This window comes from Typopeltis vanoorti, chromosome 7 (genome assembly GCF_054136105.1).
Source record: "Typopeltis vanoorti isolate ZY-2024b chromosome 7, IOZ_Tvanoo_1.0, whole genome shotgun sequence".
In the NCBI taxonomy this organism is placed as follows: Eukaryota; Metazoa; Arthropoda; class Arachnida; order Uropygi; family Thelyphonidae; genus Typopeltis; species Typopeltis vanoorti.
The window spans coordinates 91,099,163-91,116,209 of NC_143555.1; the positions used below are offsets into that span (position 1 = coordinate 91,099,163).

The 17,047-nt window shown below is 36.4% G+C and overlaps 1 protein-coding gene across 2 annotated transcripts in view; it reads right to left on the reverse strand.

Annotated features, from left to right (window-relative positions):
* The window catches only part of LOC150104857 (ras-related protein Rab-30-like), a 140,964-nt gene extending 127,127 nt beyond the window's left edge, over nucleotides 1-13,837 (reverse strand). Inside the window, exon 1 of one of the 2 annotated variants that reach the window (XM_090396014.1) lies at nucleotides 13,810-13,837. The gene's annotated coding sequence lies outside the window, so the exon portion shown is untranslated. Of the gene's footprint in view, nucleotides 1-13,139; nucleotides 13,490-13,809 lie in introns of those variants that run through there. The other variant, XM_090396013.1, reaches the window with a different exon arrangement.
* Nucleotides 13,838-17,047: the final 3,210 nt, after the last annotated feature.

The window sequence follows — 17,047 nt, forward strand, 5'->3', positions numbered from 1 at the left end:
CATATCCATAATTTTGCTGATAAATTTTGTTTTACTTGAAATCAGTGCAGGACAATGTTGGAAGGGCATTACGATGGCAGAAATGTTTTTTAATAATTTTGAATAGCACACATTACTAAAGAAGTACCAGATGACTAAGATTTAGCCAATTGACTAGGACAGCAGAATTTTTTATGTTACATTATCATTTTCATAGATGGCATTAGCGACTTTGCTGAATATTTCTTTTCTTTTAGTGTTCATTTTATTGAATAATTCTTTTCTTTTAGTGTTCATTTTATTGAATAATTCTTTTCTTTTAGTGTTCATTTTACTAAATATTTAGAGAGCTAAGTAGGAAAGCTCATTCCATCAACAAGAGGATACCCTACTTTGTGCATTTTGTGGCTCATCATAGAGGTAAGGATTGGAGGAGGGGGGGGGGGAGAATTAAGTTTATTTTTTAAAATCTTTGCCCATGTAACCATGTCTTATGAGGTCATTCATCATTCTTAATTCTGATAATTTGTATCTGATAACAATTCTCTTTTTTTGAGTGCTCCTCTTTCCATCGCTGCGAGAATTTTGAAGGTAGTTTTGTACTTAGTAATAGCCTGCAGTTCTAATTCATATGACCATAGCATCCTTAAATGAATGATCTTGTGGTTTTTCCATGTTAACCGCAGAGGTATCATGGATGAGTGTTTTTAATGGTACACTATAGTACACTAGTATCATGAACATATGCAAGTTAAGGAGAAACAACTTCTTAACATTTGATTTCAAGACCTGCAGATTGTACTCTTTAAGAAGTGGATAAGACAAGTAGTTGTTCCCAAAACAACAGAGGGAATAAACCTAGGAAAAAATTGGTTTCGTGAGTTTCAAGTTGAAGTGAGAAAAGGTTGAAGACTAGCTGTTTTAACAAATTTAGAGATGAGCAGGAAATTACTGATCATGTGATCATGAAAATATCTGTATAAATGCACACAACACAAGCACAACTTTTATGTTAAAGACAGTGTACCAAACAGAAGGTGGGTTCTTATTCTCATAATTAGGCTTAATGGAATGAAGACAGAGAAATAAATTAAACACAGATTTAACTTCCTATATTTCATCTGTCATGGACACATCATCACAGATGCGATATTTAAATTGTAAAAACACAAAACAGTTAGTGCAAGAAGTTGGACAAGAAGTCTAAAGTCCGATGAGGAGGCACCATCTGTGCGTATTATGGACTGAGCATTAATGTTTCCCAAATATTGGGAAGCTTAACACAGCCATATTTATGCAGATTAGGTTTAGTTTTTTTTTTTAATCCAATGCCGATTTAAAAAAAAGCTTTATCAAGTTTGTATTTACTGCTATGAAGCATAATAGTTTTTGCCATTTGATCTGTGCAGGGTATCCATGAAATGGATAACTAGACCTGACTAACTGACTTGTTTTTTTTTTGTTGTGGTGGCAGATGTATTTCTGGTGTTCTCCAAGGTGGATGTTGGTATTCTGTATACCTATTTCTTGCAAGTCTGAATACATAATCAAGGGTAATAATAAAAAGATATGGTGCCAAAGAATCTTACTGAGGAACTCTCTTGGTCATTTCTCCATTAACCATTGTTCTTGGATGATAATTCTGGTACAGTTCTGCCACTGGTTTGATAATTTTCAAGGGTATACCATAATAATTGAATATTCTTTGTTTATTGATTGAACTGAAGGCTTCTGAGAACTTTATTAAGTTTAAGGGAATTTTTATCTCTTTCTCTCTATCAATCAAACTTCTAAAGCAGTGGATGTGTTCAACAGTGCTATTTTTCAAGAAATGTGGTTCAATTTGGTTTAGAAGCATCCTGTTATAGATTTTCAATGGTAGGAAGTAATGTGATTCCTCTGTAATTTTGGGTTGTTTAGATTTAGATATAGGTATTTTTCAGATATATTTATTTTCCATTCTTTTAGGTTTTTAAGTGTAGTAAATTCTTTCATTGTAAAATTGTTACACATAATGGAATATTCTTACACATAATTTATCAATGAACTTCACTGCAGTTGCTTTGGATCCTAGCAAAGCAATTGCAGTGAAGTTCATTGATCAATTATTCAATTGTTTTTTGAAGTGGTTCTCCCATAATAATTGTTGCATTGATAGAGTTTTCATTTGCTCAAAAATTGTTGGTATAAATGAGATGGTTAAAAGGATGATATTCTAGGGATAGAGAGAGAGATATGTAGTTTTTCATGAAGACAGACAAAGCAGAATGGGAGGAGGAGTGTTATTGATGATGGCAGGAGTTGGGGTTCATCTAGGTGGAGATGCAAGGAGCAAATACTGACAGTGGTTTTGAAGCAGTATCGTGTGAAGTGGAGGTGGACAGAACAAAATAATTAGCAGGGTATTGTTATCGACCTGGTAATGTGGAAGGCAGTGAGAAGGAAATGTTTAGGCAAATTGGTCTGACTAATTCATTATGGTGTGTATAGTGATCATTATGGGTGATTTCAATTACAGTAGCATAGATGTTGAGAGGCTTATACGCTGGTTAGACATAATAACTAATATTTAAGGAATTGACAGCGTATACTGGAAATATAGATTAAATAAACTTTAATATACACTTTCCGATATTTCGGCGAACGTTACGTTGCCATCTTCTTGGGAACTTACTAAAAGGACACGTGCACACAAGTACTAATACAACAAATGAGACTGAGGCTAGGACGCTAGCGTTTTCCTAAAGTCCTGATGTGGACTTTAGGAAAACGCTAGCGTCCTAGCCTCAGTCTCATTTGTTGTATTAGTACTTGTGTGCACGTGTCCTTTTAGTAAGTTCCCAAGAAGATGGAAACGTAACGTTCGCCGAAATATCGGAAAGTGTATATTAAAGTTTATTTAATCTATATTTCCAGTATACGCTGTCAATTCCTTAAATATTAGTTATTAAGTAGCATAGATGGAATGAAGAGACAGCATCAGGAACCAAAGGGAATGAGTTTCTTGAGTTTTTCAGGGACAACTACCTTAAGCAATACATAATAGAGGCTACACACAGTTCAAGGGTCATGGATTTGATTGGCTCATCAGAAGATGTTGTACATGAAGTGTCACATCTTCTCTTCCTTCAGTTGGTGAAGGTGACAATGAAGTGATCAATTGGGTCCTGATATGCGAGACTTTTGCGAGAAAGGATTGTATATGGAACTATAGGACAGGTGATTATGGTAAGCTCAGGAGACTGCTTGCAGCTATATCACGGAATGAAGAATTGCATGGGGCCAAGAAACATTGTTTGGTCTCTGCTCAGTAAGTTCTGGCAGAGGCAATGACTGAGTGTACTCCAAAGCTCAGGAAATTAAATAAGGTAGGTAAAATGGATAATTGAAAAGGAGAATCATGCAATCTGGAAGAAAAAGGCATTGTGGAGGAGGCACAAGATGAGTGGAGATAATCAGTAATATGAGTAGTACAAAGGGCAAGCAAGGAAAGTAACTCACTTGGTAAGAGTAGCAAAAGTGCAGCAGTATGAGCAGCATTGAGCAAATGAGGCGTAAAAAAATCCTAGGGAGTTTTCAATATGTAGCCAGTAGAAGGAAGAATGATTATGAGAGGATGATGTTGGCCAGAGCCTCCAGAGCTCAGTCAGTATAGACAAAGTCCTTTGATCAGAAAGACCTGAGTTCGGTTCCCATCTATGATGTGAGGAACCTTTATCTCATCTCTTTTGACTAGATAAAGGGTTTTTCATCCATCAAAACAAGCAAACTGATCCCGTGAACACACATACACACACAGCTACAAATCCCTGCCATAAATACTTATGGCAGGGAAGGCAATGGGAAACCACCTTGCATCATATCTCCCTAGTAATCAATTGCACTCCTCTCAAAGAGAGAGAGAGAGGAGGCTACAGGATTAGGATGTTGGTCAGTGATGATTATTATTTTGTGACACTTCCAAGGAGTCCAAAGACTCATCGAGGGGAGGACACCTTCTCAACAACTCTCCATTTCCACCACTTAATCCGCTGACTATGCCCACAACTACCATCATCATCTACTGCCCACTACTACCACTGTTATTTTTGTCTGTAAATTGCATGTATTCTGAAGGCCAATTTGTCTAAATAATGGGAGAATGATAAACACTGAGAAGGATATAGTAGAGGTATTTAATGAGCAGTTCATTAAATTATTCCATCCTTGTGACTGTAACATAATGCAGAACTTGAGAGCATTGGGAAAGGAGGGGGGGAAGAGAACCGATGAAGGTGAGTGAGCAGCTCATATATGAGGAATTGAGTAAACTTGATGTCAACAAGACCATGGGCTTGATGGTAATATCACTGAAAGTCTTGAGGGAATTTTCCAGTGAGTTAACAGCAGCTTTAGCTTACATTTTTAACAAGAGTCTTAGATTAGCCTAAGTTCCACAAGGAGTGAAAAGATGGCAAAATTGTTCCACTTAACAAAGGGATAATAAGACTAAGGCTTCAAATTATAGGCCAATCAGCTTGTCTGCAGTTGTTGTCAAGGTGTTGGAGAAGCAAGTAAGGAAAAGAATTCAAAACTGAGTGGAGTTTGCTAAAGAAAGATCATGTTTCAGCAATCTATTTATTTATTATAACAAATACATTGGACAAGGGGTGGGGGGGATTGCATGTACAGGAGTATATTAAGATTTTGCAAAGGCTTTCGATAGACTGTTACATGAGAAAGTAGTAGTTCAATTTGAACAGATGGAGTTGGATAGTAATTAGTGCATTGGATTGGAAATGGGCTGTATGATAGTATCAGCAGGTTGTGTATGAGAGAGTAATATCCTAGAAGAGGAAAGTCACTAGTGGTGTGACCCAGAAGTTTTGGAGCCACTGGAATGCACTGCCTGAGAGTGTGGTGAGTGCAGGTACAGTGAATGCATATGAGAGTGAGACTTCCTGTAATGAGTCTCTTATATGTAAATAACAATGGAAACAGCTTAAATGGTGATATACAACTGTTTACAGATGATGCCAAGTTGGGAAGAGTTACAAGAAGTAGAGCATGTCTTTGAAAGAGGACCTAAATAGACTGTCTGAATGGGTGAGTGGGCAGGGATGTCAGTCTATTGTTGCAAAGTGTAAGGTTTTAAAATTTGGGAAGCAAAGATGGGATGCAGAGTATAGGATTAGTGGGGATATTTTAGAGGATGTGGAAGAGATGAAATATCTGGGGGTAATGGTGGATATGAACATGAAATTTCATAGACATTTTGCTAACACTGCGAGGACCATACAGTGGATTATGGGAATGATGTGGAAAATACAGACATGTAGAAGTAAGGATTCCCCCCCCCCAACTTGCAAAATATAATGCATTTATAATAATTTGCAAAATATAATGTATATAAAGCATTTAGTCAAACAACTATCAATGAAGCAGTCAGGTATGTAACAGACTGTGTTGTCTATCCATCATTGTCTACCTTGAATCATAATGGATGTGTTGTTGCTGAATCCAAGGCTGACATTTTGGGAAAAAAATTTGCTAAAATCTTAGCAATGGCTTCATATCCTCCTCAATTTCTAATATTGAAAGAACGTGAGAAACAATGGCTAAACTTTTCTACAAATGGAGTGGAGGTGTACAATTTGTTTTGATAATCTTTTTATTTTCCAAAAAAATAAATAAATAAAAAAATACTCTTTCATCTCAGTGCTGATGACATCTATTACAAGATGATAAAACATCTTCCAGCTACTTCTCTTACTATACAGTAGAATACTTAGAGAAAATGTTCAGATTCTTGACATAAGACAGTTGTGACTGTCAACCCAAAACCAGGAAAGGATCCAACACAAGCAAACAATTATTGACCTATAACTCTGGTAAATGCCATGCTACTCTGGTACCTAGAAAGCAACAAACTTTTCTCTAACACACAATGTGGCTTTTGCAAACACCATTCAATATTGGACCATTTGATCCATTTAAAAACATGTATAAGAGATGCTTTCCTGAAATCAGAACATCTGGTTTGAGTCTTTTCTGATATGGAAAAAGCTTATGACACAGCATGGAGATGTGGGTATTAAAAGACCTCTTTAACCATGGTATAAGGGGACATCTTCCTGTTTTTATTAAAAACTTTCTATCCAGCAAAGTCTTCCAAATCTAAATGGGAAGCAAATTATCTTGGCCATGTTATCAAGAAGAGGGTGTTCCTCATGGCTCTGTCTATGTGTAACACTCTTTGATAAGTTAATTGAATCATTGAACGGCTTCTTTCCACAGAAGAAATGCTCTTTATGTTGATGACTCCACAAATTTACTGTCACTTTTGTAATATGAGTGACAGTAAATTGTGAAGTAAAATAAATCTCCCAGGTTTTCAGCAGAAAAACATTTCTATGTACACTTTTTCCGAAAATGTATTCTTCACCCAGATTCTGATTTAAGAATGGCACAAAGTATTATTCCAGTAGCATGAGAAGCAAAGTTTTCAGGACTCATGTTTTATAGAAATCTTATATTCCTTGATCCACCTGTATTTATTTATTCATATGGCGTTACCCCCCTCCCTTTCTCCCCCATCCCTTTGGGAGGGGAGCAGACTAGACCTCCTAATGAGGGATTAGTTATATATATTTTATGACTGTAAATCTGTGTGTTCACAGGGTCAGTTTGCCTGTTCTGAAGGACGAATAAACTCGAACTTCTGGGTGAAATAAAACTCTCTACCACCGTGCGAACCTGGCTAACTCACCTTTAGTCAAAAGAGACCAGATAAAGGTTCCTAATGTCACAGATGGGAATCGAACCAAGGTCTTTCTGACCAAAGTGGTTTGTCTATACCTACTGAGGCTCTTATTCACCTTTATCATGAACTTGTACTGTCAAAGCTTGATTACAGGTCTCAAGTTTACAGTTCTGCAAGGGAGAGAGCACACTTCGATGGTTAGATCCTATCCATCATCAGGTATACGAATAGCTATTGATACTTTTTGCACATCGTCATTTCAAGTCTTCGTGTTGAAGCAAAATGAACCTGCTCTGTTGCTCTGACGGAAAAAGTTACCTCTTTGCCTATGCCCTAAAAATAAAGTCTCTTCCAAAACATCCTACATGAACTAGTATTTTCTCTGTGTTGGGAAGCTCAATATTACACATATCAGACTGCTATATGCCCCTTGTGTATGTAGAAGATATTATGTAAGTTATTGGCATAAATGTTGACATCACTAACACCACACATTATAGCACTCCTCCATGGGTTTGCACTCCATCCTGCCACTTCTCACTCTGTCAACTATGCAAGTCTTACTCCATCTGTCCACCTGCAATTGTTTAATATCCACAAAGCTGCCCTCTCTGAATTCTTGCCAATCTATACTCTGTGATACTGTTTTTCTTGACCTTATCTCAATTCAGATCCCACTTGATTACAGTAATTATAGAGCAAAGAAAACTGCCAACAAAAATGTATGATATATATATATATATATATATATATACATACACACACAGATACACTGAGTTTCTTTTAGGCTGCCTCCTCTCTTTGTAAATATCCACATCCAGTGCAGGTTTTACAACTGTTTTACCAAATGAAGACTCTTAATTTTGATATTCAGTTGTGCTGGATTCCCAGCCACATTGGAATCAAGGGAAATGAGACTGCAGCTGCTAGACCAGCCCATACTTTTTTCACATACTGTTGGATAGTCCCAGATACAGACAGTTTATAAAATCAAAGTTAATTATCAATGGTAGAAAGCACAAACAAACAAACTCAAGATTAAGCACTGACAGTCTATTCAATAGTAGCAAAAGAGAGGATATTTTTCTTGCTAGGCTCCACATAGGTTACAGTTATCTTATGCATTCTTATTTACTGATGGTTGATGACCAATCCATGTATGAAAAATGCAACACTATGTCTCACCATTTGTCATATCCTGATAGTGTGCCAGCACTTCACATGAGAGAAGAATAAAATTTCTACTCATCTGGCCGAGCCATATACACTCAGGCAGATCTTATCACTCAACCAAGCTGAATAAAACTGAACTTTTTTTTTTACAAACAACCGATACAACACATTTGATTATAAGTTTTATTTATGTGTAGATAATGAATTATTAATTTATTTAAAATTTGCTTTTAGAATGTATCTCTTTAATGCTATTTATTGTTATCTTGAATACTAATGTAATCTTTGATTTGGGACTGATTTGCAGTATGACCTTTGCTGTCCTTGCATCAACAAACCATAAATCAGCCAACTAATAGAACTCATTCAAGGCTCCTCTTTCCCCATGATATATCATAACCCTATTCACTTTACACGCACTCCAGGTATGTTATTTGGCAGGAAAACCTACAAGCAGACCAAAGGAAGAGTAAAAAGTTGCAAGAAAACCTGCTATGGAGGAATGCTATAATGGGTAGTACTGGTGATGCCAATATTTATGCCAATAGCTTGCATAGTACTCTATGGTCACATTCAGTGAGTGTGGTGGGTTGTCCACACTCACAGTTGACTCCTGGGACTTCTATCTCCATCTGGTAGCACTGATTGTTGACCTGGGTTAGCCCAATTTGTCAACGATTTGCTGAACATAAAGGCCTGCAACATAGCATCCTATCACAACATTATTTTCAAACTACATCAGTTCCCTTCTCATAGCCATTTCACCTGGAGACAGTTGTCCTGACTTGAGAGCATCATATTCCTCCAATTTATACCAGCTACAAACACGACTCATTATATAGCACAATGCACTTTGTCAGTAGGTATGTCTATTGACTTCTTTCTAAGCAGCATGTGTGTGTCTGTGTGGGTTAAAAAAAATAAAAAAAAATTATATCGAGGCTGCTTACTTCACATCAATCATCTCAGTATCCCATAATGCAAAAACATTATGGAAAGGACACTAATCAGGCTGGTTTCAACTTTTATGCTCCCCTCAGTAAGAGCAACGCACAATAATTATATTGTGCATTGTTATAGTTTTCTTTGCTCTATAATTACTGTACGTTGTTATAGTTTCTTATCATGTATGATAATTTCTTATCATGTATGATATACACTACTTTGTAACTCAGTAGTAAAACTAAGACAGTTATTCAGAATATTTAGTAATATGGTGATACTTGTCTGCCCACAATCAATTGAGAGAACCATAACTGGCAGAGTGCCAAGAAGAGTCAATTCCATGTATTCAGGCTTAAGTGTTGGGAGGACATCTTGGTGTAGGTTTAACAAAATATTTACAGCCCTAGGTAAGGATTAAAAACTAATTTTAATGTTTCCAGTATTTCGTTTCAGTCACTGAGACATCTTCACGGATTACAAATAACTCTTGTAACACACATGCAAAGACAATACTAAATGGAACATGTGAGTGACTCTAAAGTCCTATCTAGGTAGTGCACCCTCTATGGGCATTTGTAGGTGGCCTAGGATGTAAAGTGGGACCTCTGATAATTATTATTTCCCAAATTTTGGGAAGTTTTTTGCTTTCTGAGTGCCACTGCAGATTCTAAAAAAAGTCTTTCCTTTTTAAATTTACTATGTTGGGGCATGGTGGTTATCTTCTAGGAGATCCTGTGAGTTGTATCCAATACATTGTCTGCAAGGCCAGATTGACCATAATCATGATTGCAGATGTACAATTCGTGTTCTTCTAAACAGATGGTCGCTGATTTACCTGTCTGTCCGAAGTAAGCCAACTGGCAGGAACAGGATATTGTATATATTCCAAGCAATGAGAGAGGAGAGTTGATCTTTGGTTGAATGGATAAGAGCAGCAAGTTTCCAGTGGGGCTTAAAAGCTGTGTAGAGGTTGTATTTTTTTTTAAAGATCTGGCTATTTTTTCTGAGTACCAGGAACGTAGGGGATGATACATTTCTGAAATCCTTCCGAAGCGATGGCTGAAGAGTGGGGAAGGAATGGATTTTTTTTTTTTTTTTTTTTTTTTTAACTTTTGTAATCACTATAGCCATTGGAAAGGAAGGTGTATGTGGTTGAGTTTGGTTGAAAGAGAGGTTCCACTGGAACAAAGATTTTAGGCTCTATTGGTCTGAGTTTTAATAATACTTCTGCCATGCACCACCATATTGTTGAGAGGGATGGTGGTGGGAAAGTTTGTGAATGTATATGCCTGTGTGAGTGGGTTTTCTATATAGTGAAGGAAAGGTGAACATTAGGTAGGAATCTTACTAAGGTGTCTAAGGAAGGGTAAACTATTGTTATTTTCCTTTTCACGGTAAACTGGATTCTTTAATGTAGACTATTGAGGTGACTGAGGAAGGAGTCCAATGTGTCTGGGCCATGAGGCCAAACAGAGAACACATCTTAGCCAGATAAAAGGTTTGAGAGGGGGCTGAGTCTATAGCATGTTTTTTTTTTTTAAATTTTCCATGAAAAAACTGGCATGGGGGGTGAGAATCAATAGCAGTTCCCATTGTAAATTTTATTCTTTCAAGAAAAATAACCAGAATTTGTGGAAAAGGAAACAAGATCTAAGATATATTAATGAAAAAACGTTTTTTAAGATTGTTAAGGTGTCATTTAAGAGAATATTGGTAAACGGTATAATGATGTCAAAGTTTACTAATATATCCATATTATTTAAAGTTAAATTTTCATAAAACTTCAAAAAATTTGGGAAACAATTGTCAGAGGTCCCACTTTACATCCTAAGGCCACTTACAAATGCCCACAGAGGGCACACCACCTAGACAGGATTTTAGAGTCACCTGCGTGTTTCATTTAGTATTGTGTTGTCTTTGTGTGTTACAAGAGTTATTTGTAATCCCTGAAGATGTCTTAGTGACTGAGATGAAATATTGGAAGCAATAAAATTAATTTTTAATCCTTTCCTAGTGCTGTAAATATTCCATTAAACCTCCAACATGAAGAGTCAATTCATGTTGAAGGGGAGAAAGGAATAAGGAATGTACTAATTCATCACCAACAATTGAAATCACGTGATTTATACATAAAATTTGCTAGTTGTTATACAAGTAAAATAGTTACCACTTTAAAAACTAGAATGTTCGTAAAAGAAAAACTAATTTTCTGACGTGTAATAATACAGAAACTCATATGAAACAGACTGATTAATAACCTATTATCAGAATGGATTTGCCTTCTGCCATGCATAGAAATGTCAAGAGGTCTCTCATCTGTGGTCAAACAGTACATAATTCTACTACAGAAAATATATGATTTCTGCATTGATTTAACCTGGATATCTTCCTGGGTCTGGCTGCCACTGAAGAAACCTCAATGAAAGTCAAAATTGGATGGTTGTGCTGTAATTTTTTTTGCATCAGGGAATACTGAGGTAAGAGATATGAAGTCAAAAGCAATCACAGCCTCTATATACAAGCAGTCGAGTTTTGAAGATATCTCACATGAAAACTATTTTCTGCTTACACTTGAGTAAAGGATTAAAACAAGAATATGACTTCTTGGTAAGTATAATGTACTTAACCCACTGATAAATTTTTCTAAAACAAATCATGAATTGTGTTCAGTACAGCAGGTATCTATTTTATTTAATTAAGTGAAACAAGTTTTAATGAAGATGGCAAATTAAATATGGAAATAAATAAGAGCAGATAATGCTGGTATGGGAGAAAGCTAAATCAAATAAATTTCAATGAAAAAAAAAAAAAGATAAAAAATAAAAAGATGATGTTAGCATTATAAAGAGTGTTTAAGTAAATTTTAAAAAATAAAAACTAGAGACCACATGTATATATGAGAATTCTGAGAAAATTTAAAGAGTCAGATGGCATCATCAGCAGAGCCATAACAAACATACTGATTATAATACTGAAAGTATTGAAAAAGAACTTCATATTAGCATTCAAGCAAGCAAAGCTAATTTGCATACCACATCTAAGAAAAAATGACAAGAAAAATATCTAAAAGAAATTATTATTATTACATAACACCTCCAGGGAGTCCAAAAACTCATCGAGGGGAGCTACCTACTCTACAACTCTCCGTTTCCACCACTCCACCAGCTTTAACTACCTTCATCTACACCAATGCCATCTACTGCCGACTACCACTAGTATTTTCATAAACAAACATCAATGTCCCTGGCGGGATTCGAACCCGCAGTCTTTTGGGTGGAGAGCGGATAAGCTAACCACTCGGGCGCCAACCAGGCCGGCACTTAGGAGTTCTTGAGCTAATCAAATCAAAGATCTAACAAATAATAGACCAATTTAGAAATTGGAAATTAGCAATGAAAGATTATCTGTAGATTATGATAACATCTGATTAGCCACTTGTGTGTATAAATACTATAAAACAACGGACAGCAACGCATATATCACGTTAGTCCACTTATTTATGACCAAGTTAAATGTGTTTTTCAAATAAAACAGCTGGTGATTTAAATGTCAGCACAAATATTCAGTGAAAATGTAAATATTGCAAGTTTCCAAAAAATATATATTTAAAAATGCATACATATTTAAGTAGTTGAGAGGTGTTAACCAGATGAATATGAAGGAGGATATTTTACAGATGGAGAAATAAATAGAAAGAACAAAATGGCATCTTTTGAATAGGGAATGGTGAATAAGTGGGCAAGGTTTTTTTTTTTTTTTTTTTTTTTTTTTTTTTTTTTTTTTTTTTTACACGGAGAGTGGTGAATGAGTGGAATGTTTGTGCCTGAATGTGTTGTGAATGAGTTTGGAGGTTCAAAATACAGTATATATGTTCAAGGAATGTGGGACTTTCCATGATAATTTTGTGAAGTTTTGTAATACTTGTATAATTCTTACATATAGTATGCTATATGAAAACTTATCTCTCTCCATCCACGAGTCTTTGACTGCAACCGCGTTAATGTAATAATATAAGAAATTGATATATGAAGTTGTATAATCTTTTCAACTAAGTACGTCATATTAAGAATGGTTTACTTTGCTCGAAACCCATGGCAAAAATGCATAAACATGTCGACAAAAGGCGTAATTTCGATATCTATGTGTATATATGTTACATAACACTTTTAATACTTCAAACATTTAACCTAATCAAATAAGTTATGTGACAAGATTTTCCTGGCAATACTACGGTATGATTGTTAATCTTAGTCATTATGAGTTTATATGTTACATAAACTGTTCATTCACAGAAACTTACGGTAGTACGAAAGCAAGACGTATTAGTCTAGTATTCTCTCAAATTTGGTTGCAGATTCTTTACATGCCAATTATAAAAATCTTATGCTATTATAAGCAACACAGCTTTAAGCATCGTTCTGTCTGCAAAATTAAGTATTCTTCTAATTTGTCGTCACTTTAATATTTATTGCTCCAACCTGTCACACGTATTACCAATCTTTTTTCTCTATGAACCTCAATTCAAAAAAAAAAAAAAAAAACGAAGAAGAAAACAATCGTTCTCTCGAGCTCCGCTACCTTCCTTCATTCACAACATATCTTCTATTCCAAAAGAAACTGCTTCGAACAGCAATCATGGGGGGGGGGGGGGGGAATAAGCAAAATGTTAACTTAAAACGTTATCGATACACAAAAAAATTACGAAAACGGTTTCAAATTATGCCATATGCCGCAGTTTTAAAAGCTCTGATGACATGAAATAACTTTCTACTAGTTTTGTGAATAACTAACGAACATATTTCGAAACGTGTGCATCACAAAAAACCATGCACCACACAAAAACTGGCGAAGTATAAAAATAGATGTAGCATGTTTGCTTTAAAAATTTCATACATTTTCACAGGAAATATTATTAAAGCTAAAACATTAAAGAAAGAAAGCAACAATTATATTTTATAGTGATTTATTACCCTTATGCTATTATTATTGACTTTTTTTACACAACTGAAAACACGGCCAAATCAAGATATCCTCAAACAACGATTTAACTGGTAATACAGCGCAATTCAGATTGTATCCAAGAATAGTCTGTCAAGTAGCGTCGTAAAATATGGACTGTTCCAAGTGATACAATTTTTTTTTAGATCATCTGTAATTAATTCTTTGATGTATAATCATTGACAATTGACATTTATGTCTTTAGGGGCGAAGCAAAATGCTTTTCATATTTCCCGCTATCTGTTGTGGTTACAGTGAGGGTAAAATTTACAAGCAGTTTGCTCGCCCTGAATGGGCATGGAGATTATGCATCGTTATAGGAGGCTAATATATTTGGTGTTCTATATTTGAATATGTCCGTTGCCTATGCTGCAGATTGTTGAACCAAATCGTTATGTGTGGACATCTTTAGGAAAAACTTGGATGCTAAGAATTGTAGAAAAGAGAGAATATAGGGAATATTCGTGTCTCTGTGGAGTTGATTGTTTCTAACATACCACGGGGCGTTCAGAATCATTCTCAAGCACTTGTTCTGCACTCCCTGTATTTTGATAATGTTAGTATTAGAGGTGTGGCTCTAGGCCGGAGAGGTATAGGTGATTATAGGACGAATCGTCATCTGGTATAGTTGCAATTTGATTCTGTTGCTGAGCTTGCTATTTCTATTAATTAGCGGATAGATCAGAGCTATGGCTTTAGATGCTTTTGCGCACAGACTTGATGTGTTGGTTGAAAGATAGCTTTTTGTCGAGAATCACACCCAGGTGATTTGTTTCTGTCTGCCAGGGAATTTTAGTATTGAATAATAACACATCTTCTGCAGGAGACATTGGCCTTTTTGAGAAAAGAACGGCTGAGCTTTTCAGGGGGTTGACTTCCAGTCTCCACTTGGAGAACCAACCCTCCAGCTTTAGAAGGTTTTCTTGAAGCTTTTCTGGTAATGAAATGGGGTCTGAGAGATCTGGTTAATATTGCCATATCGTCCACATACAGGGCCAAAATGGAAGTCATCGGATTGTGTGGGATGTCTGACATATATACAGAAAACAGCAATAGAGCCAGTAGAGATCCCTGCGGCACTCCAGTAAAGATATGGCGCTGTGACGATGTAGAACCGTTGATTTTAACTTGCATTGATCTATTCTGAAGATATGAATGGATTAGATGAACCATTTTTAGTGAGGTACCGGCTGAGATAAGTTTGTGCAGGAGTCCAAAATGCCAGATTTTGTCAAATGCTTTAGATAGGTCTAGGAAAACAGCTCCTGTGCACTGGCGCCAGTTGTAACTGGTGGTGATGTATTCGACAATTCTGTGGATTTGCTGGGTAGTACTATGGTGTTGCCGAAAACCAAACTGTTCTTTAGGGAGGATGTTTAGTTCATTTAGTGAGGTTTGGAGTTGTGAGAGGATGACCTTCTTTGCAACCTTACCCAGATTGGAGATGAGACTGATTGGACGATAACTGCGGTAAGTGTGGGTCTTTGCCTGGCTTATGTATAGGAATTACATCAGCAGTTTCTAGGTGGAAGGAAAATAGTGAAGTCTTAAGATTGCATTTATTATATTGGTCAGGTGCACTACAGCTTTTCGAGGCAGCAGCTTGATCACCCTGTTTGAGATGCTGTCTGGTCCAGGAACTTTATTGTTCTTAAGTTTTTTAATAATATCGTATAATTCAACAGGTGATGCGGATGCAATATGGTCAGCACTGGTATCTGGGAGGTTTAATGCATGCCTGACCCGTCTGTGGATTTTGTACAAATGATTGAAATTTAAGTTGTTATAAAAAGGTTTGCACTGATCTTCAAGATTTTTTAGTATGGCTTCTGCCTTATCTGCATCTGTGTGGACTAGGCCCTGGTTAGAGATTATGGGGGGGGATCTGTTTTTATTTTTGATGTTTCTCAGTAGCCCCTAGATAGAGTGATCAATAGGTGAGATAGTTTCTATGAGTAAAACTCATAGAAACGATCTTTTTTTTTTGGTTTCTATGAGTAAAAATTATTTAGTTTCTATTAGTAAAACTCATAGAAACTATCTTTTTTTTAATTTCTATGAGTAAAACTCATAGAAACCAAACTTGGTTTCTATGAGTTTAAAGTGCATCTCTTACTGCTCCATTCAATCTGTTAAGCACTGTGTTGTCCTGAGAAGAGCGAGTGTTACGAAATCTCTTCTTAGCTCTGTTCTTTTCTCTGATCAGGTCTATAATGTCCCGAGGCAAACGATCAGGCTTGGGAACATGTTTCTGGAAGGTTGCAACCGTTATAACGGACTTAATCTGTTGGGTGAAGCTAGTCACTGCAAATTCTTCATCTTCTGGTGTGCATATGTGAGGGACAGGTCCGATTTGATCCCTAAGTGCTTTAGACAATCTCTCCCACGATATGCCTGAATGAAAGGGAGGAGACAGGCATTCTTGTTCTCCTCTTTGCAGTAGAATTGGGTTGCGATCCGACGACAGATCGTTTAGTGATATAAGGCTATACTGTAGTTTCATGTCTTGCAGGATACCTATATCCAGGATGTCAGCGGTGCCAGACGTACTGAGATGAGTTGGTTCGGTAGGTCCAGCCACAACAGCATAGTTTGATTTTGTGTAGCTATAAAGGATGCGATCATTTTATTGGTAGATTTACTGTTCCAAACAGGATGATTTGCATTGAAGTCTCCAGCGATGACGACCGATCCTTTTACTCCGAAGATGGCATCCAGATCTGAGGTCAATAATGTTTTTGACACGTTCATTGCCAATCACGCGATATCGCGTTATGCGAGTTCTCACCAGGCGGCCGATCACGCGTTATCGCGTGGACGTCGCTAACTAAATAAAAAAAGAAAAAAATTTGGCCACCACACGAAATTCCAGGGTGTCATTTTTAGGGTGTCAGCAGGCCTCAGGAGAGTTTCATTGATTAGCAATATATCTGAGTTGTATCTCTTATTAAATTCCTGGATTTCTAACAGTTTATTTTTGATACCGTTGGCATTCCAAGCAATAATCCTAAGAGAATTTGGGGCGATTTTTTTCCTATGCATCAGAGAGTGCAGATAATATGGATTGGGTTTGCTGTAAGAATCTTTTTGTAACACTTAGGGATGGATTTTAGTTGCTGAAATCTTGCAGCATGTTTGCAAGAGAAGAGGTGATAATAGCTGATAGATTTGAATGTGGATTATTCAGGTTCTGAGTTTGTACTATCTATT